The sequence below is a fragment of the Felis catus genome, chromosome D4 (assembly GCF_018350175.1).
Source record: "Felis catus isolate Fca126 chromosome D4, F.catus_Fca126_mat1.0, whole genome shotgun sequence".
Taxonomy (NCBI): domain Eukaryota; kingdom Metazoa; phylum Chordata; class Mammalia; order Carnivora; family Felidae; genus Felis; species Felis catus.
The window spans coordinates 2,617,756-2,643,768 of record NC_058380.1 but is presented as its reverse complement, the minus strand read 5'-3'; the positions used below and the strand labels follow the sequence as shown (position 1 = coordinate 2,643,768).

Genomic DNA, 26,013 nt, shown 5'->3' with positions numbered 1-26,013 from the left:
ACGTTCGCAGGTGACTTCTTAGTATCCTGCATTATCCAGTTTGGGTACGAGCAGTAGGCAGCAGTTTTAGAACACAAAAAGACAGGATACAGAAAGTGCTTGTAACTTTAATTTGTATTTAAAGAAAATCATGTCGTATTTTGAAACCTGACTTTAAGGAAAACTTTGGCCGTGCCATCATCTTCATTCCATAAAGGTTCAGTGACAGGGCAACAACCATAAAAATGCGCCTGTGTCCAAACAATGTCTGGGCAGTTGGTATCACAAGCTGGTACTTCTCCAAAACAGTTCTCAAAACTGTGCTGAGGGCCAGGGTGAAAAGAAAATGTGGCTCTTTTAGAGGACTCTTTTTCCAAATAAAGGCTTTGATTTATAAAAAGGATATTATAAGAATTCACATCATCATTTTGAGCAGCAGTCGGTTTCTTGACAAATATACCTCCCGGCAGAAGAGTTTTGCCTTATTATCAACCCAGAAAGTAACAGCACGTGAAAGACAGAGCCACGTGGCAGCCGCAGTGATAAGCAGGCCAGGGGTGCGGGACGTGGTTTCAGGTCCACCCGGTGGACATGGCAGGGGTGGGTGAGGCGCCGAAATGGGGAAATGTCCACACTGAGGCCACGTCTCCCAGCCGTGCACGACTTTGGGGGTGTGTCGAAGCCGGTCCTGGAACTCAGTGAGGCTGCCCACAAGGCTGGCCCCTTCCAAGGCCGTGCACGCCGCTCCAGGACTGGCTTCTGTCTGGGCACATGGAGGGCGGCATCCACGCCCGGACTCCTCCGCTGCCCCCTTCTGGGGGCTCTGTGGAGTCACAGCTGTTTTCCTAACCACTTTCTCCCTCTCGCTCTCTTATGTGTACAGGGGAACTCTCCAGAGGTCACACGACGAGGGTTATCACGACAGAGGCCACACAATGAGGGGTATCACGACAGAGGTCACACGACAGGGAGTATCACTGAAGGCAGAAGGAGATTCTTAACGAACAGGCACTGAAGGACCTTTAATAGGCAGGCATTAAAAATATTTGCAAATGTAAAATGATGTCCCTCTTTCTCACCAAATTACTTTTATTAAATTAGTTATTTTTGTTAAAAGATGTCATCTATTTTAGGGGCGCCTGGGTGGCTCAGTCGGTTAGGCGTCCGACTTCAGCTCAGGTCATGATCTCACGGTCCGTGAGTTCGAGCCCCGCGTCGGGCTCTGGGCTGACAGCTCAGAGCCTGGAGCCTGCTTCGGATTCTGTGTCTCTCTCTCTCTCTGACCCTCCCCTGTTCGTGCTTTGTCTCTCTCTGTCTCAAAAATAAATAAACATTAAAAAAAAATTAAAAAAAAAGATGTCATCTATTTTAGCACGTAATAATCATTCTTATTTATACATAAGTTAATATACGTGCATTTCTTTAATTTTTAAAATGACAAATATCTATAGCCATAACCTGCATGAACAAAAATCGGTGGGACCCTCGATAATCTTCATGAACAGAAAACTGGCCTGACACCAAACCTTTGAGTACCACTCTCAGTAGGAGTAGCAACTTCGACTACCGCTCTTAGCAGGAGTAACGACAAAGTGATTTGTAGTGGGCTCGTTTTACCTGGCCCTGAGTGGGCGAGGTGTTGGGGGACAGGTGTGGTGGCTTCCCAGGGAGGCGACGGCCAGGCCCGACCTCTCCCAGAAGCCCCCTCTCCCGCACATCTCTGGTCAGGGCGCCGCAGACGGGCCCGCCTGCGGCAGCCGCGTGTCCCTCACTCACGGCCCTCGCCTGGTGGCTCACCCCACGGGCACCCGCTGCTGCCCTCTCCCCCCGCACCCCGTCAGCAGGCCTGACTCCTGCGCCAGAGGCGTGTGTCCAGCTCGCCGATGAAAGGCCCTGACCTCCAGCTGCACGTCCCGTGAACTGCAGGCTCCAGCCCAACACAGAGACAGCCACCTCGGCCCGCGGCCCCACAGCCGCACAGGTCCCCATAACAGCCACTCCTCGGGCCACCCCAGGGCGGCAACCAGGACCCGGCTCAGGGCGGGAAGAAGAGCACGCGCAGACACAGGAAGGCGTGGATGGAGGTCCCCCGGGAAGACAGGATGACCTCCTCACAGTGAGATTATGCCTTTTCGATTTGGGCTTCTGAAGTCGCCTATCCCTCCAAAGGCTGAGGGTCGCACGCGGGGCCGTGTCGCTCAGGAGAGGTGCGAGGCAGGACTCATTTGAAACCATGGCTCTGGCCTTCACGCCCGGAAACACGCCCGCTGGTGGCTCACGAAAGTTGGGGAGAGGGTGCTTGTGGGGTTGCTCTGGGCATCTGTGCAGGACACGCGGCCTCGGTGGGGAAGAAAGCTTCACGTGCACGTCTACGACGTCTACGCTCTGCCTTCCAGCCACTCCCTCCTTTGTTTTCACTTACCCTCCATGTGACCAGCATGGATTCTGTGGGCAAATGCATACACGTTTCTATTTGAGGAACGTGTTAGTTACTTATCGCAGCATAACAACTTACCCCAGAACGGGGTGGCTGAAACCAGATGCTAGCAACTCAAAGTCGTCTCTGAGAGTCAGGAGTCTTGGAACGACTCAGCGGGGTCTCTTTGACTTAGGGTCTCTCGGCCAGGGCTGCAGTCTGGAATGTCTACTTCTAGGAAACAGCCACTCCGAAGTTCAATCAGATGGCTACCAGCCAGAGGCCTCATCATGTGGAATTCTCCACAGGATAGCAGATGGTGACAAGGTGGCTGGCTTTCCCAGAGTAAGTGATCACCAGTGATCTTTTATAGCCTAATCTCAAGTGATATGACATCACTCCTGCCACATCCTACTGGCCACATAGAACAATACACTATACAACTGTGTGATGACAAGCACGCAGGGCACGAATCCCACAAGGCGGGATCCCTGGGGACCATCATGGAGGCAGCTATTACAGGGAATCCATCACCTTATGGCCGGGGGAGAGACTGGACAGTGAGGGCATCACCTTCAAGCAAAACAAGTAATTACCCTTTATATTCACACATTAATGACTTCCTTCACTTGATTTTCATGGGAAAAATACTGTGACACCAGCAAGAGAATATTATCATTTCTATTTTGCAGATAAGGAAAATAAAGCAAAAGAGATCTTTGGCTTGCCCAAAGTCATCAGGCGACGATGCACCAACTGGGTCTAGAACTCTCAGCCGACTGGGTTTCCCCCTCTGCTTCCCCATCACAGAGCGAGGCAACAAGAGGCCAGGACACAGCCCCCTCCCACGGAAAAGGAAGAAGAATGGCCAGCAGGCAGCGGATAGAGAAGGAGAGCTCCTACACTACAGTGAGCAGTTTTCAAACAATGCCCGCTCTCCCTGCCCCAACAAGGGGAAAATGGTGCCATCTTTGACCACTTCATATGTGCACACAAATATTGGACAGAATTTCCCCAATTTTGAATTTTCATCCTAAAAACTTTTCCTAAAATCTGCAACCTGGTGTCAACTGTCCAGCAAGAGCTGGCAGCAAATGACAGAAAAGCCAGACCCAGCGTGCCTGGGTGGCTCAGTTGGTTAAGCATCCAACTTCAGCTCAGGTCAAGATTTCACAGCTTGTGAGTTCAAGCCCGGCGTTGGGATCTGTGCTGATGGCTCAGAGCCTGGAGCCTGCTTCAGATTCTCTCTCATTCTCTCTCTCTCTCTCTCTCTCTCTCTCTCTCTCTCTCTCTCTCTCTCTGCCCCTCCCCCACTTCTGCACTTGCGCACTCTCTCTCTCTCTCTCTCTCAAAAATAAATAAACATTAAAAAAAGAAAGAAAGAAAGAAACACCAGACCTAGCAGGATATTTAGTCAAATGCCTTGTGGGTATTTTGTGATGTATTTTCACGTGTGCTTGAGATCACTCCATGTTATGCAAATATATATTCCTATATATTTGACTAAACACATTGGTGTTTCCAGCGGTTCCCCAAGGAGTCCAAGACCCTCTAGAGGTCCGCTTCCTGAACAAGGTCGCTACCACTGAAGATGAGACCCAACCCAGCTTGACACCTCTCCTGCATAATAAGATGCTGGTCTGTGGCTTCCTTGAAAACATTGTTGGGAGAAATTTAAGACATTCTTCCCCAGAAGAATACAGATTGGGGAAACATCTGCCCAGCACCCCCCCTCCCCAAGCCAGCTTAACTTTCTCTCCTTTCAGTGAGACAATGAGGAAGGGGACAATCCTCTTGCCACCTGGGGATCCGTTATCTTCCTCTCTGAGGTGTCACGTGAGCCTGGCATCAGCAACCCCTACGGGCTATCAGCTCCTCCAGGACAGGAATCCTGCATCCTTAGCTCCACACAACAGCTAGGCATGGAAGTAACACCTCGTTCGGAAGTCTCTGGAAGCCTGATCCCATTTCCCAAGCTTTCTCATTACGGCCTTTCTCAGTCAGGATTCCACAATACAGTTAGCCTACAGACACGTGGTCTGAAGGGACTATTTTCTCAATTTTCCCAAGAATGCTCTGTAGCTAGGGTCACTGTAGAAGGGGAAGAGGTAAAGCTAATTTACGGCGTATGTTGGTTGACTTGGGGAAATGGGCTTTATTCTAGCAAGCATCCTTGTTGAGAAGAGTCCACTGAGATTTCCCAGCTAACCTGGCTTGTGGTAGGAGCCCACAGGGTGGGTGGGGGTCTCGGCTCTGCCTGGGAAGGACCATCGAGCCACACTCGAGCCCCCACAGTGAGCACAAAACCTAAACTGCACAAGCACGGAAAGTGAATCCATGCTCGCCAAAGACTAGGGGTGAAGGGGTGGGGAGGACTGCATGTGGCCACAAGGGACTCTTCTGAGGCGGTGGAAATGTTCTAAAATTGGGTAATAGTGGTGATAGTTGCACAACTCTATAAATAAACTAAAAATCACTGGAGCATACACTTAAAACGAGTGAAATTTTATGGTATGTGAATTCTATCTTAAAAAAGCATTGTAAAAAAGAATCTATTTACCCATAAATATCTACTGTAGGGACACTAAGCAAACAGATGTGAAAGGAAAGAGCTCAGGATGAAGTGAACCACAGACTGACTTAGCGCCAGAGTCACACCATTGCCAAGAACAAAGATGGTGAACACAGTCACGTAGTAAAGAGAGACTTTTTAATGTTCCCTCTTCAGTGGTTTCCTCCCCACATCCTATAAACGTGTTCAATTAAAAACAAACAAAAAACTTCTCTCAAAACTACTCACCCTCCTAGGCACCGCATACCTACTTCCAGTCACGGCCAAGCTTCTCAACGTCTCTGTTTTCAATTCCTACTGACCCATGAGTTCATTTATGCAACAAGTATGTAGCAAATGTCTATCCTGTGACCAAACGTTTGCTCAGACGTAAAGTAATAAAATACAGAACATATTCTCTCTTAAGAAACTCATTCCTGAGTGATGAAAGCAAAAATTGTTAGGGTAAGGAACTCCACAAATCCACATCTGCATAAAAATCAATGGAACAAAAAAGAGGCAGAATAAACTCCTTTGGAACTCTGGAATCTGCCCCAAACCTTGTGGTAACCTGGGGGGCATTCATTCCAGAAAAATGCCTGAATCTCTGTAAGCAACATTTCAACTTACCCTAGCCCCGCAGGGTAAGTACCGCAGGACTCAAATGAGTGTTAGCCTTTAAAATAACAGAGGGGCGCCTGGGTGGCTCAGTCAGTTGGGCGGCCGACTTCGTCTCAGGTCATGATCTTGCAGTCTGTGAGTTTGAGCCCCGCATCAGGCTCCATGCTGACGGCCTGGAGCCTGGAGCCTGCTTCAGATTCTGTGTCTCCCTCTGTCTCTGCCCCTTCCCCATTCGCATTCTGTCTCTCTCTTTCAAAGGTGAATAAATCTTTTAAAAAAAGAATAAATTTCTAAAAAATAAAATAAAATAACAGAGTACATCCTGGGATGGGCACCAGAGGGGCAGAATGGGCCTTACTTGAAAAGAATTGCCATTATTTGATCCGTTTGGAGATTTCTTGGAAGACATGCTCAGAGGGCTTGGGTCTCTGGCCTAATGATAAAGCTGCTATCTGGGAGTCACTTGTTGAAAACCTTTCCAGGCATATGTTTTAGTCACTGATGCATGAGGCAGTGGCTAATGGATCACAAATACATTGGCCAAAACGGCAGGGCAGAAAGACTAGGGAATAAGGAGCTTTGGGGAATAAGGGCTGTGAAAAGCTCCCACATGTTTCTGGGAATCTAGAAGACCACATGCATGCCCAAGGCTACATACAGGCTCAGGAGAGATTGTAAGCTCTCACCTGTGGCTGACCCTGAGGCTCTGGGAAAGCTAAGTGTTGACGCTATGCCCCAACACCAGCCCCTCAGCAAACACTGGGAGTTGGGGGGGGGGGTTGTTTGTTTTTTGTCCTGGTCATTTAAAGAATCTCTGCTAAATCATTAGCTGACCACTAAGCTAACGGGGCAGACAGTTCAGCGGCCATACATGACAAAGAATACAGATTTACAAAATTCATTCAGAAAAGTCACTAAACAAACAACCACTACCCACTACTACAATAAGAAGCAAGAACAACAAACCTGGGGAAGGGGGAGAGTGCAAAGCTGTCACGCTATAATATACAAAATGTAAAGTTTTCAACAAAAAATTATGAGGCATGCCAAGAAACAAGAAAGTATGGCCCATACACAGAGGGACAGGAATCAGTCAATAAGAACTCACTGAAAAAGTCCAGATGTTGGACTTACTATTACTAGCATAAAATCAGCTATTTTAAATATGCTCAAAAAGATAAAGGAAACACTGTGTGATAAAAACTAGAGTATGGGAATGATGGCCCATCAAATAAAGACTATCAATAAAGAGAAAGAAATTATGAAAAGAAGACAACTGGAAATTCTGGAGCTAAAAAGTACGATAACTGAAATGAGAGATTCAGCAAAAAAGTTCCATAGCAGATTTGAACAGGCAAAAGAACAAATTCGTAAATTTGAAGATAAGAAAGACAATTAGGCATATCCAGTCTGAGGAACAGAAAAAAACAAAAGAATGAATACAAATTAACAAAACCTCAGCTATTTGGAGGACACCATCAGGCACACCAATATATGTCTATTGAGACTCAGAAGGAGGGGAAAGAGAGAGAGGTCAAAAGTTTATCATGAGAAACAATAGCTGAAAATTTCCCAAGTTTGATAAAAGACATGAATCTATCTACCAATTTGCTCAACAAGACCCAAACAGGATAAATTCAAAGACAGCCACACCAGATATACCATAAAACCAGAGACAGAGACTCCTGAAGCATGAGAGGACAGACTCATCACGGGTAAAACATCCTCAATAAGGAAGGTTAACAGCTGATGTATCATCAGAAAGCAGAAAGGCCATGGGATAGTGACATAATGTACTCAAAGTACTGGAATTTAAACACTGAAAAGCAAGAATTCTGTATCCAGCCAAACTGTCCTTCAGAAGTGCAGGGGAAGATTTCTGGTTTCTGATGAACCTAGAAGCCATCACTCCTATCTTCACAAGAAGAAACTGAAAATCAACAACTATTCTTGGGCCCATCAGAGAATTGACGTCATGGGGCAAAGCACTGCTCAAAAAGTTTGGGGAGATGGGCAGGAGCCATACCAGGTTCCCAGGATCGGAGAAAAATCACCTCCTGCTTATGGCAGGATGAAGAGAAAGTAGCAATTCTGAAACACACCCGGGTACCTGTCCTTTCACAGCCTGTCCTGGGAAGAAACTATTTCACCAAAGTCTAACTTATTGGATTTTCCAAAGCCTATCACCTGGGGGAAAGAAAACACACAACCACAGCCACCTCTAGCCTTCCACAGAGGAACGGGAATACCCAAACTGTGGGGGTAAGCTTAGGAATCCCCCGGGCTTACACCAATGAGTTAACAAGGCATAAAGACATACAAAGTCATAAAATGCTCACACCCGAGTTTGGGTAAACCAGATTGGCACTCCAAGAATAGGCCAAAGACACCCCAAGAATAGGGAGGCACAAAGGTGCCAGGAATAGGGAGGTGCAAAGGCACCCCCAAATAGGGAGGGGGTGCTAAGCCCCCAAAAATAGAGAGAGAGAGAGAGAGGCAAAGGCCTGAAACAGAAACGGCGCAAAGGTGCCCAATACACAGGAATAACAAGATTAGATATTCAGGGTGAAAGCACCCCAAATTTAGTACTATAGCAGAAAGCTGCTTCTATAGGAGAACAGGGCCAGGTTAGGTAAATTGGTGAATTGGACTTTGGACCACTGCGCTGCAGGCAAAGCAGCCCAGAGTGGAGATGGTTATTAACCCTGAGGTTATTCCCCCTATCTGTCTCATCCCCTAGGCTGGCAAAGATAAACAGGCACAGTGCCTTCTGTCTGCTGTTAACAACCATCTACCCATCTGCCCAGCGCCTGGATTTTGTTTCATACTGACCCAAACTCCAAACACTGTATATCTTCAAAATCCTCTTTCCCCCCTCATATCCACAAGTTAATGTTCCTAGTTTACTTGCCTCTTTGCACATGCCCATCATGTTTGCAAGCCTTCTGATCTGAATAAATACGGAACAAGGACCCTTATTCAGGGCTCTTGTCTTTTTCCCGGACAGGAGCCATCTCTTGTTTTAATCCTGCATCTGCTCTTTTGCTTGACAAGAGAACTTTAGACTTAGAGTCTACGACACCAAATCAGTTACTTTTAGCCTGTCACATCTAAGAGGGTAAGAACCCAAGGAACACTTGTAGAAGTCATGGCCCAGGGGGGTACAGGCTCACTAAAAGACTGGGGTCTAGTCATAGGACTATAAAATGTTTCCCTTGTATAAGAACCAAAGAATACAATGGGAAGAATTGCATCTTTTAGATTTTATTTAAAAAGGGTCTCTAGGGGCCCCTGGGTGGCTCAATCGGTTGAGTGTCCAATTTTGGCTCAGGTCATGATCTCACGGCTCGTGAGTGTGAGCCCCGCATCAGGCTCTGTGCTGACAGCTCAGAGCCTGGAGCCTGCTTGAGATTCTGTGTCTCCCTCTCCCTCTGCTCCTCCCCCACTTGCACTTTCTCTCTCTCAAAAATAAATAAACGTTTTAAAAATAATAATAAATTAAAAATAAATAAATGTACAAATAAAGAGTCTCTAGGGAAACCAAAATACACAGGGGAGACAACCACAAGGACACAGAGGAACCATCAGCCTCTCGCAGCTACAGCCACAGCACCCAGGAAGCACAGCCTGGCTCCAAGTCAGATAAGCTCCACACCAAACGCCCATTTACTGCAATTCCTTTCACCTGGGAAAACATGTCCAGCTTTCCACAAAAATTACAAGGCACACGAAGGAGCAAAACAGAGCAGGTGTCAGAACCAGACTCAGATGTGGAAGAGATGTTGGAACGAGCAGACTGGGAGTTCAAAACCACAGCTGATGCACGTAGAGTCCTAATGAAAATGGTGAACAACAAGCAAGAACAAATGGGCAATGAAAGTAGAGATGAAAACTATAAGAAAGAGTTTTTTTTTAATAGTAGAAATCAAAAACAACACTATAAAAACAGTTAATCCACAGATCAGGGTGGCTAATGAAGGAGGAGACAATAACAAACTTGAAGAAATGCCAATAGGGAGTTCCAAAACTGCAATGCAAAAAGAAAAAAAAAACTAACAACAGGATGGAATGGCCTATCCAAGATCTGTGGGATAATTACAAGAGGTAAACCATACCTGTGATGGAAACACCAGAAGAGGAGAGCAAGGAAGGACAGAAAAAATACTGAAGCCTTGGTGACAGAATTCTCCAAAATTAAGGACAGACACCAAAACCACAAATCCAGAAAGCTAACAGTCCATCAAGCAGGATATATACCTTAAAAAATCGACACCTAGGCATATCATATTCAAACTGCAGAAAGTCAAAGACAAAGAAAACATCTTGGAAGAAGCTGAAAGGGGCTGGGGGAACACCTTACACACAGAAAAGCAAGAGAAAGAATGACACTGGACTTCCCTTCAGAAACCATGCAAGCGACAGAGAGGAGTAAAATATTTAAAGGGTTAAAGAAAAAACACACCAACCTAGAATTCTGTATTCAGCAAAACTACCCTTCAAAAATAAAGGAGAAATAAGGATCTTCTCAGACAAACAAAACTTGAGGGAATTTGGTAGCAATAGACCTGCCTTGCAAGAAGCATTAAAAGAGGATCATCAGAAACAAAGAAAAATATAGGTCAGAAGCTCAGATCTACATAAAGAAAGGAAGAGTGTTACAGAAAATATAAATGAAGGTAAAAATATAGTATTTTATTTTTCTTATTCTTAATTGATGTAAGAGAGTACAGTTTGTTCAAAATAATGATAGCAGCACCAAATTTGGTGCCTATAGTTTGCTGCTCAGTGAAATGAATGGCAGAAATGTTATAAAGGATGGGGGGAGGGGGTGGGAGACTCCGTGTAAGGTCCTTGCACTACTCATGAAATAGCACAGTCTTATTTGACAGTCGATGTGGCTTAGTTGTAAACGCATATTGAAAACTCGAGGGCAACCACTAAGAAAAGTAATAAAAGAGGAACAATTGATATGCTGAGAAGGACAATTAAATCATATAAGTGTTCCATTAAAACTAGAGAATGCAGGAAAAAAGTGGAAGACAAAGGAACAAAGAACAAAAGCAACAAATGAAAACAAATATGGTCAATATTAATCAAACTATATAAATTATCCTTTCTAAAAAAAATTGTTAACGTTTGTTTTTGAGAAAGAGAGAGACAGAGTGTGGAGGAGGGGTGGCAGGGGCAGAGAGAGAGGGAGACACAGAACGTGAAGCGGGTTCCAGGCTCCGAGAGCTGTCAGCACAGAGCCCGATGCAGGGCTTGAACCCATGAACCGGGAGATCATGACCTGAGCCAAAGTCGGGCTCTCAACCAACTGAGCCACCCAGGTGCCCCATAAATTACTCTTTTAAACATCAACGGTCAAAATATACCAAAAAAAATACAGAGGCTATTGAATTGGATTAAAAAATAAGGCCCAACTACATGCTGTCTACAAGAAACCTATTCTAAATACAAAGACACAGATAAAATAAAAGTGAAGGGGTGGATAAAGATAACCATGCTAACACTCACCGAAAGAAAACTGGAGTAGTAATAATTTCAGACAAAGCAGACATCAGAGCAAGTCAAATTATCAGGATAAAGAAGGGCATTCATTCTATGATGACCAAGTGGTCAATTCTCCAAGAAGACACAATAATCTTTAATGTGTGTGTACCTAAAAACAGAGAGTCAAAATACATGAAGCAGAAACTAACAGAACTAAAAGAAATGAATGAGTCCACTACTGATTTTTGAGACGCCTGCATGCCGCTGTCAGTAATGGACAGATCAGTGGGCAAAAAACCAATGAGGACATGGTTGAACTGAACAACACCATCAATCAACTGTATCTAATTGACATTTAAAGAATTCTTTACCAACAGCAGAATATATATCCTTCTCAGGCTCACATAGAACATGCACCAAGACAGACCACATTCTGAGTCACGAAACACACACGTTTGCTTTCTGACCGCAGTGGAACAAACTAGAAATCAGTAACAGAAGGAGAGCTGGAAAATCCCCAAATGCTTGGCGATGAGAAAACTCAGTGACACATGGGTCATAGCAGTGTCAAGACAAATTCTTTTTAATATTTTCAACTAAATAAAATACAACTTATCAAAATTTGTGGGATGTAGGGAAAATAGTGCTTGGAGGAAAGTTTATATTGTTGAAAGCATACGCTAGAAAAGATGAAAGTTCTAAATCAATCATCTAAGCTTCCACCTTAGAAAACTGGAAAGAGAAGAGAAAATTAAATCCAAAGTACTAAAAAAGAAGAGGAATTACAAAATTACAGCAAAAATTTATGAAATTGAACAGAGACAATCAACAAAGAAAGTCAACGAAACCAAAAGCTGGTTGTTGTTGTTTTTTAAATACCTAATACTTTTTTAAAAATTTATTTATTTTTGAGAAAGGGAGAGACAGAGCGCAAGCAAGGGAGGGGCAGAGAGCGAGAGAGTGGAGGCACAGAATCCAAAGCAGGCTCCAGGCTCCGAGCTGTTGGCACAGAACCTGACGTGGGGCTTGAACTCACAAGCTGTGAGATCATGACCTGAGCTGAAGTTGGACACTTAACCGACTGAGCCACCCAGGTGCTCCAAAAGCTAGTTCTTTGAAAAGATTGATAAAATTGACAAACTTCTAGCCAAGCTACTTAAAAAAAAAAAAAAAAAAAAAGCAAAGACACAAATTACTATTATCAAAAATAAAAGAAGGGCCATCACTACTGATCCTGTGGATGTTAAAAGGATGACAAAGGAATACTATGAACAACTCTATGGCCCTAAATTTAATCTCTCATATAAATGCATCAAATTCCTTAAAAGACAATTTATAAAACTCACACAAGAAAAACAGACAGGCACTGAAGCCCCGCCCCCTGCCGCCCCAGCTGCCCATAAGCAAAAGACGGCTGTGCCTCCCGTGTATGCACGTCTTGGCAAATATGCCAGGATCGTCTTCACCAAGGGCTATGGATTTACCTTTAAAAAAAAAAAAAAAAAAACAGATCTGAAAACAAAATCTGAGAATGGCCTGGAATCTACCGGCTCAGGCTCAGCCAACCCTGAGGCCACCGAAGTGACAGGCAATCTGGAAACCAAGTACAGATGGACTAAATATGGTCTGACATTTGTGGAGAAATGGAATCTGACCACACGCTAGGCACCAACATTACCATGGGAGATCACCTACACTGGGCGGAGGCGGTGGAGATGATAAATTTGAGGCAGGATACAGGCAGGAGCACATCAGCCTGGATTTCGACATCACCAGGCCTTCAATCCACGGTGCTGTGTGCTGAGTTACCAGGGTTGGCTGGCTGGCCATCAGACAAATCTTGAGACCATAAATTCCCAAGGGACCCAGAGCAACTTTGCAGTTGGCTACAGGACTGAAGAATTCCAGCCTCGCATCAACGTTAATGACAGGACAGGGTCTGGAGGCTCTGTTTGCCAGAAGGCGAACAAGAAGTTGGACAGCAGGAAACAGTGACACTCACTTTGGAATACCAGCCAAGTATCAGATCGACCCTGAAACCTGCTTCCTGGTGAAAGGGAATGGCTCCAGCCTGATGGGTCCAGGGTACATCCAGATTGTGAAGCCGGGTATCAAACCAATGTCGTCAGCTCTGCCAGACAGCAAGAACATCAATGCTGGACCACCAGCTTGGTCTGGGACTGGAACTTCCAGCATAAATGAATACCATACAATTGTTTGATTTAAAATTATTTTGCAGCATAGCTAACTTTGGAACTTAGCGTGCCTTTTAATATTGCACATCTGGATGCGATTTTGCTGAACACCATGTTAGACCTCCAAGTTAAAGATGATTCAGCTTGAAGGTGTTACCATTTCAAAGGTACATAAGAAATCTGATTCCAAAAACATCCTTTCACCTGTAGTCTTAGGGGGAACTCACAAAGTACGAAGGCACTTTGTAAATCCGTATCAAGTACATGAATGAAATTGTGACTTTCTGGGACTCAAACCTGGGTTTCCCACCCTGAACGAGGAGAGGCTCCTTGTTTGATGCTGTGCACAAACTCATCTGAAAGGGGTTTCTAGGAAGAATCTTCATGACCTCTTTCTACGCTACTCCATCACCTCCTTGACACCAAAGCAGTCTGCGGGGTACAGTCAAGTTTCTTCTATGCCATTTTGGGATAGAGAGGGTGGGTGCGATGAAGGCAACGATTCAGGACTTAATCCTCTCTCTTGCTGGCTTGCTGCCCTCGCCCCAAGAGCTCCACCTGCAAGCTGGGAAGAGTGTCTGTCACTGCAGTCACATGGTGACAATCCCTGGGATCTAAATCTGACTTCCACTGCACGGTCACCACTCGGCAGTTTAGAAGCTTATTGGTTTCATTGTCTTCTTCCCTTTTGTTTGGAGTTAGACTCCCCTTCAAATGCTTTAATTATCATCACTTAAAATAAAACTTGAATAAAATACTGACACAGAAGGAGAGCCTCAGGATGACTGCTGTCACCACTCCCATCAACATAGTACTAGAAGTCCCGTCTAGAGCAATCAGGTAAGACAAAGAAGTCAGAGGCATTCCAATTGGAAAGGACGATGTAAAAATGTCACTATTTGCAAATGATATGATCTTATATACTAAAACCCCAAAGACTCAACTAAAAAACTATTCAATCTAATCAATGCATTCAGTGAAGCTGCAGGATGTAAAATCAATACACAGAAACAAGTTGCATTTCAATATACTGACAAAGAAATAGCTGAAAAAAATAGAGAAAACTATCCCATTTACAATCGCATTAAAAACAATGAAATACCTAGGAATAAATTTAACCAAGGAAGTGAAAGATCCTTACAAGAAAACTACAAGGCGCGGTTGAAAGAAATCAAAGAAGACACAAACAAATGGCTCATGGATTGGAAGAGTTAATATTATTAAAAGTCCATGCTACCCAAAGGCAGCTGTAAGTTCAGTGCCATCCCTATCAAATCGCCAAGGAATTTTTCACAGGAATAGAATAAACAATCTTAAAATTGGTATTGAACCACAAAAGGCCCCAAACAGCCAAAGCCATCATGAGAAAGAACAAAGGTTGGAAGCATCACGCTCCCTGATTTCACACTACACTACAAAGCTGTAGTAATTAAAGCAACATGGTACTGGCACAAAAACAGATACACAGATACATGGAGCAGAACAGACAGCTCAGAATTAAACCGCGTGTACGGTTAGTTAGTACTTGATAAGGCCCAAGAACATCCAATGGGGAAAGAACAGTCTCTTCAACAAACGGTGTTGGGAAAACTGGTTAACTACATGGAGAAAAATGAAAATGGACCCCTATCTTACAATACTGACAAAAATTAACTCAAAATGGACCAGAAACTTAAATGGAAGACCTAATACTATAAAATTCCTAGAAAAAACATATACAAGCTCATTGACATTGGTCTTGGCAGTGATTTTTTTTTTGACATGACTCCAAATGGACAAACAACGGACTAAATCAACAAGGGGGCTACGTCAAACCTAAATGCTTCTGCACTACAAAAGAAACAACAAAATAAAAAGGTAACCTAAACAATGGGAGAGAATATTTGCAAACATGTATCAGATAAGAGGTTAAGATTCAACATTTACAAAGAACTCCTACAACTCAATAACAAGAAAAGCCAACAATCCGATTCAACCATAAGCAGACGAGCTAAATGGGCATTTTTTGAAGAAGACATCTAGACAGCCAACAGGTACGTGGAAAGATGCTCAACATCACTCACCATTAGGGAAATGCAAATCAAAACCACAACGAGATGTCACCTTATGCCTGTCAGAATCGCTATCAAGAAAACAAGAGATACCAAGTATCGGTGAGGATGCAGAGAAAAGGGAGCACTTGTTCACCGCTACTTGCATTGTAAACTGGCCCAGCCACTTTAGAGAACAGTATGGAGGTTCCTCAAGAAATTAACAATAGAATTACCACACAGCTCAGCAATCCCACTTGTGGGTATGTACCCAAAGGAAATGACAACAGGTTATGAAAGCTGTATCTGCACTCCCATGTTGATGGCAGAATTATTCACAGTAGCCAAGATACAGAAACAACATAAGTTCCAAGGATGGGTGAATGGATAAAGAAGACACACACACACACACACACACACACACACACACACACACACACAAATGGAATACTACTCAGCCGTAAGAAAAAAATCATATCCTGCCATTTGCAACAACAGGGATGGATCCTGAGGACATTATGTTAAGTGAGGTAAGTTGTACAGAGAAAAACAAATACTATATGATATTCCTTAAATGGGGGACCTAAAACAAACAACCGAACTTGAGAAGACAGAGAGTGGATGTGGTTGGTGGTTACAAAGGTTGGGGGTGGGAAATGGCAGAGGTGTTGTCTGAAGGTTGTTCGAGGATGCATACTTGCAGCCTGTAGATAAATCAGCCCTGAAGATGTAATTAATACACAGTACAGGGATTACAGACTCCCCCCCCACCAAAAAAACCCCACAGTTATAAAAATTAAACTTGCTAAGAAACTAGATCTTAAGTGTTCCCATCACTAGAAGAAATGGAAATTACGCGAGGCAGGAGAGGTGTTAGCTGGTGCTCCAGTGGCCATCATATTGCCCTATGAATGCATCACATCAGTATGCTGTAACCTTAAACTTACATAATGTTATAGGTCACTTACATCTCAATTCAAAAAAACAGGAAGAGAGATCTTCCATTCTCTCTCCTTCCTCCCCCTCCTCTCTCCTCTCCCTAGCCACCTCCCCCTCTCCTCCTTCTTCTCCCCCTTCCTCTCTCCCTTCCTCCTCTCCCTTGCTCCCTCCCCTTCCTCTCCCCCTCTCCCTCCTTCACACATGCACCAAGGAAAGGCCGTGTGAGCACAGAGGATTTGACCATCTGCATCCAAGCCCGGAATAGACCTCTCACCAGACAGAACGTGAGCACATGCTCTGGTTCTCCTCCCGCCTGTCAGGCATATCTACTCCGTCTCCTCCCTGAGTCCCCTTTGCCTGCCCTTGGGGAGGGGTCCTGTTCTCACTCGCTAATGTCTCCTTGGACCCAGCTGTGCACTCCTTGGCTGCACTCCACCTCTTGTACTTCTCTCCCTTGCTCTCCAGAGCCGTGTGTCCCTCTGCCCACAGGGCAGTGCACACGGGACACTCCCAGGCTGTTCAGGTTCCACGCAGCTGATGTCAGATTCCTCGTCTTCCACCACACAGCCCGCGCTCTGCCCACACTTCCGATACGCGTAACAGAATAACTGCAAACCTAGTAGTAAGACGTCCAACCCCAGCATCCAAAGCACAACACTGGACGCCTCTGCGGCCCTCATCCTCTGCCTCAACGCTCAGTAGTCAAAGGGCCACTAAATCCTGTGGATTAGCCTCCTGATGCGGCCCTTCCCTAGTGCGAATCTTCATCGTCTCTTTCCTGGGCTTTTACTGTAGCTCCTAAATGGATTTCCCCCTTTTTTCTCCTTTCAGTTCACCCTCCACATTGCAACAGAAGTGACCTTCCCAAAATGAACGTGGTCTTGTTAGTCCAAATACTACCACTCAAGACATGCGCATACACACACGCACACACACACACACACACACACACACACACACACACACACACACACAGAAGTAATGCCAAGTGCATTACTTCGGTGTTTAAACATTGCTGAATACTGGAAGGCTAAAAATGGATGCTCCCCTTACCTGCCAGGCAGTGCCTTCTTCCAGACCCAGTGAAAATACCTCACTTTTTGTAAAAACTTCCCTTAACATTTCTCTTAAAGCCCCACAGACATGATGACACCTCTTCTTGTGCCCTAACCTACACACACACACACACACACACACACACACACACACACACACACACCTTACCTCTTACCCCAACCAACCCCTAAGCTATCAACATCTCCCTCAAACTCCAAGGCCCTCGAAGGATGGGCTGTGGTGTTGGTTCCTGTATCCCCGGTGCATTCATCACTGATATCTAGTGGATAAGAACTCAAGAGATGTTTTCACTTTATTTTATTGATTGATTGATTGATTGATTGATTGATTTAATGTTTATTTATTTCTTTTTGAGAGGGACAGAGCATGAGCAGGTGAGGGGCAGAGACAGGAGAGAGACTCCCAAGCAGGCTCTGCATGGTCAACACAGAGCCTGACGCAGGACTCAAACTCACAAACTGTGAGATCATGACCTGAACCAAAATCAAGAGTCAGACGCACAACTCACTGAGCTCCCAGGAACCCTAGCAATACACTTTTATCACACATACACATGAAGATATGTTTGTATTACCAGCAAAAGTTTCACTTAAAAGCATATACTCTTATTTTTTTAATGCTTATTTATTATTTTTGAGAGAGTGAACGAGACAGAGTGCAAGTGGGGAAGGGCAGAGATAGGAAGACACAGAATCCGAAGCAAGCTCCAGGCTCCAAGCTGTCAGCACAGAGCCCGACATGGGGCTCAAACTCATGAACCGTGAGATCATGACCTGAGCCCAAGTTGGATGCTTAACTGACTAAGCTACCCAAGTGCCCTGATATTTTCACTTTAGAACTAGGAGAAAATAAGAAAATATCTAAGTTTTGGGAAAGGCTAAAAGATCATCTTCAACTTGAAAAATGGAAGCTGGGGAGGGATTTAAATGTATGTTCAAATGAATTCCACATGGTGAAAAAAAATGCTCTTCGAGCCCAGAAGACCAGGCCTCTCTGCTGACAACCAGCTGTGGGGACACAGCCTCACTGGGCCTACGCTTCTGCTTCTGTTACATCACAAAGCTGTTCTCTGCGACCCTCCACCCTCACACTGAGGACAGTAAATATATACAAATACCGCACATCGCATTGTACACCTGCAAGTAATTTGATGCTATGTCAATTAGACCTCAACTTAATGAAACAGAATAAAGAAAAACACATAAACGTCAGCAGAAGGGACTCTGTCAGAATCAAGAAAACCTTTCCCTGGAGTAGAAGCTGTTTAGGAAGGAGAAACCTGACAGGGCCATGGACAGTCGTCTACTGAAGGCCTGATTAGCAGGGCGTTTTCATCCATCCTGAAGGATTTGTGTTGTGTTCTTCCTGGAGGTGGTGGTGAGGCTGGTGGGGTGGGTCTGGAGGGCGGAGCCAGATTCCCCAATCCTGAACCTTTCTGAGATTCTGAAAAACATTTCATGACTGAGAGCGATCAATAAAATGAGTCATTATGAATGCTTCTTGCCATCAAATAATCATGGCTGGTAATCCCATAAAGGGTAGCATGTTATGGCATGGGGGGGGGGGGTACTTTTTGTTTAAAAACAAAAAGTAGAATTCTATAACTAAATAACTAAACTAACAAAAATTCTATAACTCCAGATACAATTGGGGATGTATTTTCATAGCATTTGAGCTTTTCCTCTAGAAATCAGCAAGGGATGAGCTCTCTGCTTTGTCTTAAGGGAGCTGTGTGCCAGGACAAATTTACCACTTTCTGAAAAAGACACAAAAATCCAAGAGCAGCTGTGGCCTCTGTCGATGTTCTGCCATGACTCCTTTCTGAGTCTATATTTGACACGATCTGATGGAGTGAGATCACATGCCCGGAGTAAACTCAGCCCAGAGCATCAGCCTTGATATACTTCCAGAAGCAGTAATAAGCCTGCCCACTGTTGGCCAGGTTCCTTGTCCATTTGCAGTATGCCTGAAAGCTATGGAAACACAGAATGAAGACGGAATAGAGACATCTGTACCTACACACCGATGTGCTCCACGGACTGTGTCCTGTAGAAAAAGATCAATCCCTTAAAATATTAACTGTGGTCATTTTTCCAAGGATCCATACAAAGGAAAAACAACAGCTTCCAGTAACCATCTCCCTCACTGTGCTGTTTCACTGAAAGAAATAAATTCTGAATTTCTCACAGCTGTTGAAAATGGCAAATTCCACCATGGCAACAGAAAAATAACCCTAGTAGGTAAAGATATTTGAGCCAAGTTAGACTTTGGGAACTCAGTGCCCTGGTCTTGGGACAAGGCCAGGGAAACGGGCTCCATGCCCATTTATGGAAACTGGGTTTGAGCTGGGTGGGGCGTGGGCACATGTTGGACGTGACAAGGTTGACATGTGCATCCCAGTGACCATAGCCTGCCCTGGCCCAGGGCGAAGATGTGCGGCCGCCCCTTCCCAGACGACGCTGGACACTCGGCCTGCCAGGATGAGCATCCTTGCCCCATGATGCCGGAAGGGCGGGCCAGAAGGGGGATGCATCAACTGGTCTGGGCGAGGCCAAGCTGCTCTGTTTGGTTCCTGAGGTTTGCACCCATTCAAATGCAGCTCGATGTTCCTTCCCACCCCATGGGCTCCCATCCCAAGCCAGGTTAGCTGGGAAGCCTCAGTGGGCCCTTCTCAACAAGGATGCTGCTAGAATAAAGCCCATCTCCCCAAGGCAACCAACATGTATCACAAATTAGCTTATCTCCTCTCCTTCTACAGCAGTACTAGCTATGGAGCATTCTTGGGGAAACTGAGAAAACAGTCCTTCAGATGACTCCCCTGCGGCCTGTCTCCTGTGGAACTCGGCTGGAAACGGCTGTTAATTAGAAAGCCTCAGGAATGGGATCAGGCCTTCTGAACTTCTGACCCAGACCCCAGCCTAGAACGCAGCTGGGGGTTGGGGCTGTTTTCTGGGTCTTCTCCGGGCTCGGAACGGAGGGCATGCCTCGTGCCTGCCCAGATTTCACAGCCCCGGCTGACCCTGCCGTCCCTGCGCAGACCCACCACCACACCCCTCCTGCTGCCTGGGGGAGCCACTCATACTAACAAAACATTTCATTGCTTCATCTGGTTTCTGTCCCGTATGTGACAACTCAGGGTGAGCTCCATGCTGACACAGGTAGGCTGAAAATCTTGGTCAAGGGCGAGGATTTATACAGAGTGTGCTTATGCCATTTCTCTTTTTTAAAATAACTCTTCACTGGCTTTGTGGTGCGGAGGTTACAAGTGTGGGCCTTGAAATAGAACAGAGTCTGGCATCGCTCCTTGTCATGTAAGTTCTGTGTTCTCAGGCTGCTCGGCCTCTCCACCTTGGACACGAGGCAACGGAGAACAGTGTACCTGAGAAGTGGAAAACCAGCAGGGTGAGTCTCCTAAAGACTGACCTGAGAGAGTTACATGAGGCAGGGAACATGGTCGCAGGAGGAGGAGGAGGCTGGCGGGCTCCCGGATCTAGAGGCGGAGCCGGGAGTCCAGGGGATGAAGGTGGCTCCAGTTCACAAGACAGGGCACCAAGGAGAAGAGAGTGACAAGTGACTCCAGAGACCTGCGGAGGGTTGCCCTGAGCATCCCTCCCGAGTGCAGGAGGACACTCCCCGAGGCTGATTCCAGGACGGAAGGATAGTAAGAACCGGGACCAGCGCTCACCCAAGGCCAGGACCGTGGTGTGATTCCGCCAGCCAGGCCCGAATCGTCTGCAGATCACAGGTTCACGGGTAGGGCACTCAGATAATTCTCACCACAGCACTGGGGGTGATTCACACGAGACAACGCTGCTGAGGTCACAAATCTAAAAACAAATCTTAAAAGGCTAGAAAGAATCAAACTGACTCTGTGAAATACAACTGTCCCAGAACAAAGCTCAAGAATATTTATGAGAATACAAAAATATCCAGCACCCAGCAAGGTAAAATTCACAGTGCCTCACATCCAATCAAAAACTATTAGGCATGCAAAGCAGCTTATAGATATAAGTCAGAATGAGGAGAAAAGTCAATCAATTAAACCAACCCAGCATGAACAGAGATGGGAGAATTCACAAAAAGGGATGTTAAAACAGTGATTATAAACGTTTTCTGTATGTTTTAAAAGTTAAGTAGAGACATGTAAAACACATTTCTAAAGCCACCCAGATCAAACTTTATACATGAAAACTACAATGTCTCTGGGAAAAATGAACTAGATGAAACTAATGGCAGATTAGACATTTCAGAGGGAAAGACAGTGGCCGTGGAAGCATGGCAACAGATAATTTATCCACATGGGAACTGGGGGGAAATGATAAAAAAATAATGAAATCAGAAGGAATCAGTCAGTTGTGGGACAACTTCACTAGGCCTAATATATATTTGGTTATAGTCCCTAAAGAAGAAGGGAATGAGGAGGACAAAAAAAATTTTTTTGAAGAAACCGTGAACAAAATTTTCCAGATTGGATAAATACCCCCGATGCATGAAACTCAATGACATTTGAGCACAAGAAACAAGAAGACAATGACACCAACGTACATCATAATCAAACTGCTCAAAAACCAGCAATGAGGATAAAATATTTTCTAAGTCAGAGAAAAACACATCAGGTACAGAGGGGAAAGGTGCACATGACAGCAGATTTCTCGTCAAAAACTATGCAACTGGGAAGCAGAGGAATAACATCAGCAAAATATTGAAAGAAAAAAAAATTGTTAATCTAGAACTCAACACCCAGCAAAAAAAATTTTGTCTTTTAAAAAAGACAAAATTCAAACTATTTCAAATTCACAAATGATGACAGAACTCTTCACCGGCAAGCCCACGCTTCAGTAAATATTAAAGCATATCACTCAGGCAGATGGATAATGATGTCAGATGGAAACAGGGATCTACCGAAGAAATAAAACACCAAAAATGGTAACTACATGAGTGAACATACACGATTTTTTCATATTATTTCAATCTTTTAAAAAGACAATTGTTTCAACAAAAATAAGAACTATAGATTTTAAGATTTCTGATGTGCATATTAGATAATGTGTGGTGACAATCCCATTAAGGGTGGCAGGAGAAATGAAAGCATGCGACTGTCGCACTCTTATATTACACACACAGTGGGACATCATCACTTGAAAGTAAACTCTGATAAGTATACCCCTAACCCTAAATGAACCCCCAGAAAAACAAAACAAGGAGTTATCCCTAATTATTCAATGAAAAGAGAAGACACAAATCACTAATAATGGGAATCAGAAGTGACATCACCACAGAATCCACATATGTTAAAAAGATAATACGGAAAACTATTAACAACTTTATGCTAATAAATTTCATAACTTAGATGAAATAAAGAAAAAAACTGACAGAAATAAAATAGATAAAAGCAATACATGAAAAGCAATAAAATTCACCATTCTAAGTAGGTTCGGAGACTCAGAATCTCTGGAGTTTGCCCCAAATGTCAGGATGGGGTGACTGCCTTCTGCATTAGCTTGCTATTTAATTCAAATCTTGAAAGCAAGCCCATTTCCATGAAGTTGGCCAAGACACTCCCATGTGCAGAGATTTAACTTGTGGTTAAAACTGTTCCCACAAAGGAAACTCTAGAAAATTAAAGAGGAAGGAATACATCCCAACCTATTTTATGAGGCCAGGTACACTGGTACCAAAACCAGATAGGGACATTACAAGTACAGCAAACTAAAGACCAATATTCCACATAAATAGAGATGCAAAAACTCTGAACAAAATTTTAGCAAGTCAAAGCCAATAAGGTACAAAAAGGAAAATACGTTATCATCAAGTAGGGTTTTCCAGGAATGCAAGGTTGGTGTAACACTTGAAAATCAATGCAATTGAACATGGTAATAATAATCTTTAACATGTAAAACTTTAAAAATAAGAAAACTATATAATTATTTCTCTAGATACAGGAAAAGCACTCAACAAAATCTCACATCTATTTCTGATTTAAAAAAAAACTCTGAAAATTAGGATCAGAAAGGAGTGTCCTCAGTGTGGTAAAGAACATCTACAGAAAACCTACAGTGACCATAACACTCAGTGGCAATAACTGGACGCATTTCCCCCAAAATGAAGAACGAGAGACAAGGACGCTTGTTCTCCAGGCGCCCCATCAACATTGTGCGGGAGGTTCTATCTGACGTGAGCAGGCAAGAAAAAGGGGTAAAAGACATTCAGACTGGAAAGGAAACCTAAAGTTGTTTTTCCACAGATGACACAATCATATATTTAAAATATGATGAAATCTACAAAAAAAATCTATTAGAACTAGTTTCGTAAATCTGCAAAGTTTGAGGTCAACATACAACTGCCATTTCTGTTTTTTAAAAAAGCGTATTTATTTCGAGAGAGAGAAAACGCATGCGTACACATGCACAAGTTGGGGAGGGGTAGAGAGAGAGAATCCCAAGCAGACTCCATGCTGTCAGCGTGGAGCCCGATGAAGGGCTTGATCTCATGGCCATTAGATCATGATTTCAGCCCAAATCAGGAGTCGGTCACTTAACCAACTGAGCCACCAAGGCACCTCTATCACTTCTATTTTTATATGCTATCAATGAACAGTCAGAAATAGAAATTATTAAGATAATACCATTTACAATAGCATCAAAAAATACAAAATACTTAGGGATAGATCTGACAAAACTGTGTAAGACCTGTACGTTAATAACTATGAAATACTGATGAAAAAGTTAAGGAATACATAAATAAATGGGGAAATATATCTTGTTAATCAATCAGGAGGCTCCACATCACTAAGATGTCAGTTCTCTCCCAATTGTTCTGTAAAATTCAAACAAAGTCCAACTAAACTCCAAACAAGCTTTTTGTTGTTGAAATTGACAAGCTGATTCTAAAATTCATATGTACATGTGAAGTACCTAGAATGGCCAAAAACACTTTGAAAAACGACAAAGTTGGGAGCACCTGGGTGGCTCAGTCAGTTAAGTCTGACTTTAGCTCAGGTCATGATCTCAAGGCTCATGGGTTCCAGCCCCGTGTCAGGCTCTGTGCTGACAGCTCAGAGCCTGGAGCCTGCTTCGGATTCTGTGTCTCCCTCTCTCTCTGTCCCTCCCCCACTCACACTCTCTCTCTCTCTCTAAAATAAATAAACATTAAAAAAAAATTTTTTTAAATAGAAAGGAAAGGGACAAAGACCACAGAACTGACCACACATTAGTCAGAAATTTCCATAAACAAAATTAAATACGCAGCCAGCAGGGGGAGGACTGTATCCCAGCATCACGCGGGATACAGGCTAACGGCCACGGTGCTTCGACAATTCACAAATGGGGCGAGAAAACCCTCACTGAAACGTAAAGGAGAGAGCGGGTGAAGGTGGTGAAGAAATGCTGTCTTCGGGCGTCAGTCCTGGGGGTGGCACAGGGGATGGGGACCTGGGGACACTGCTCTACGGCTTATTGAAAGTGGCGTCACGCAGCTGTTAACAAGAGCCAGTGAGGAACATTTACGGGAAGGGCCTCAGCAGCACGAACACCGGAGGAAACCAAGGGAAAGCGAGATGTTGGCCGCGGTGGCCGTGGGCGGCCGCCTTGGTTTTCCTTCCTGTACTTTGCAATTCCTGGGGAATTCCTGGCCTGGAGTTACAGGCCCCCTGCCCGGCAAGGGACCTCTAAGAATATCCAGAACCGTCTAAAAAACATTACATGTGTGTGCGCCATTCTCCCGCTTACGAACAAGCTGCTGCAATCGTGAAATCTCACTCCTCTGTTCTGTCTCCGACCACCAGGAAGGAAGAGTTGTTTCTTCACAGGACAGCAACGTGCACGAGGCGCTAAACATTCCCTTCCCTGAGCTCCGAGCATCTGAGCCAGGCCGGACGAGCCCCTTCCCTCTGGCATTTAGGTCTCTGACTCAAGGGCCTCCCTTGTCCTCACTGGGCTGGTTGCCTCTGTACCTTTCGTATTTGTGTGTGAGCATCTCGTCCCCAGCCCCACCCCCACCCCCACCTGCTGGAACCACCATGCGTGAGGAGAGGCAGGTGGAAGGTGTCTCTACATCCCACGGCAGATTCCACCAGCCCTGAGCCTCAGAAACGCTCTGCACTGCTTCCTGACTCACAGAATCACTGGAACGAAAGATGCCTCCAACCTTGTCATCTCTGGTTTTTGTCAGTTACTGTCAGGATGTCCCAGGCAGGGGGCGTTGGTGTCTCCCCAGGAAGTGAGGACAGAAGCCCCCAGCCCTTGCGGAGCCCAGGAGCAGACAGATCGATACAACCCCTCACCGAAGGGACATCAGCCCCAGTGCCCGGCCACAGGCTCTGCAAAGATGCCTGCTGGTCACTTTATCGTGACTTTCTCCTTCTGGCCCGAGAATGCCTTTTCCAGCTGAGTCCGCCCATACGTTCCCTTGTTGGGCAGTTACAGAGCCAAGGAAAGAGTCCCCACAGGTGCCATGCTACATAGGTGCCGTCATACATATGCCACTGCTCCGAGTGGCCCCGGGACTTTAGGCCTGTCTCTCTCCCAAAGTTGTGTCTGCCATTAAGTCCGTTTTGAATGAGCTGGGTATGAGGGAACCCTGGCTTCTGAGGTCAGATTTTGGGGGGAACAAAGGCAAGAGAAATGCAGCTTCCTGGACACTGATGGTGTGGCTCGGGGACACAGGTGACAGGAGACATGCCCCCCCCCCCAGGCATCACTGTGAATGGGGCAG

At 44.9% G+C, this 26,013-nt stretch overlaps 1 protein-coding gene and 1 pseudogene across 1 annotated transcript in view; one reads left to right on the top strand and one right to left on the bottom strand.

Annotated features, from left to right (window-relative positions):
• The window catches only part of NXNL2 (nucleoredoxin like 2), a 228,568-nt gene that overhangs the window by 179,584 nt on the left and 22,971 nt on the right, over positions 1-26,013 (bottom strand). The window lies entirely within an intron of this gene.
• LOC101095384 lies at positions 12,312-13,258 on the top strand (annotated as a pseudogene).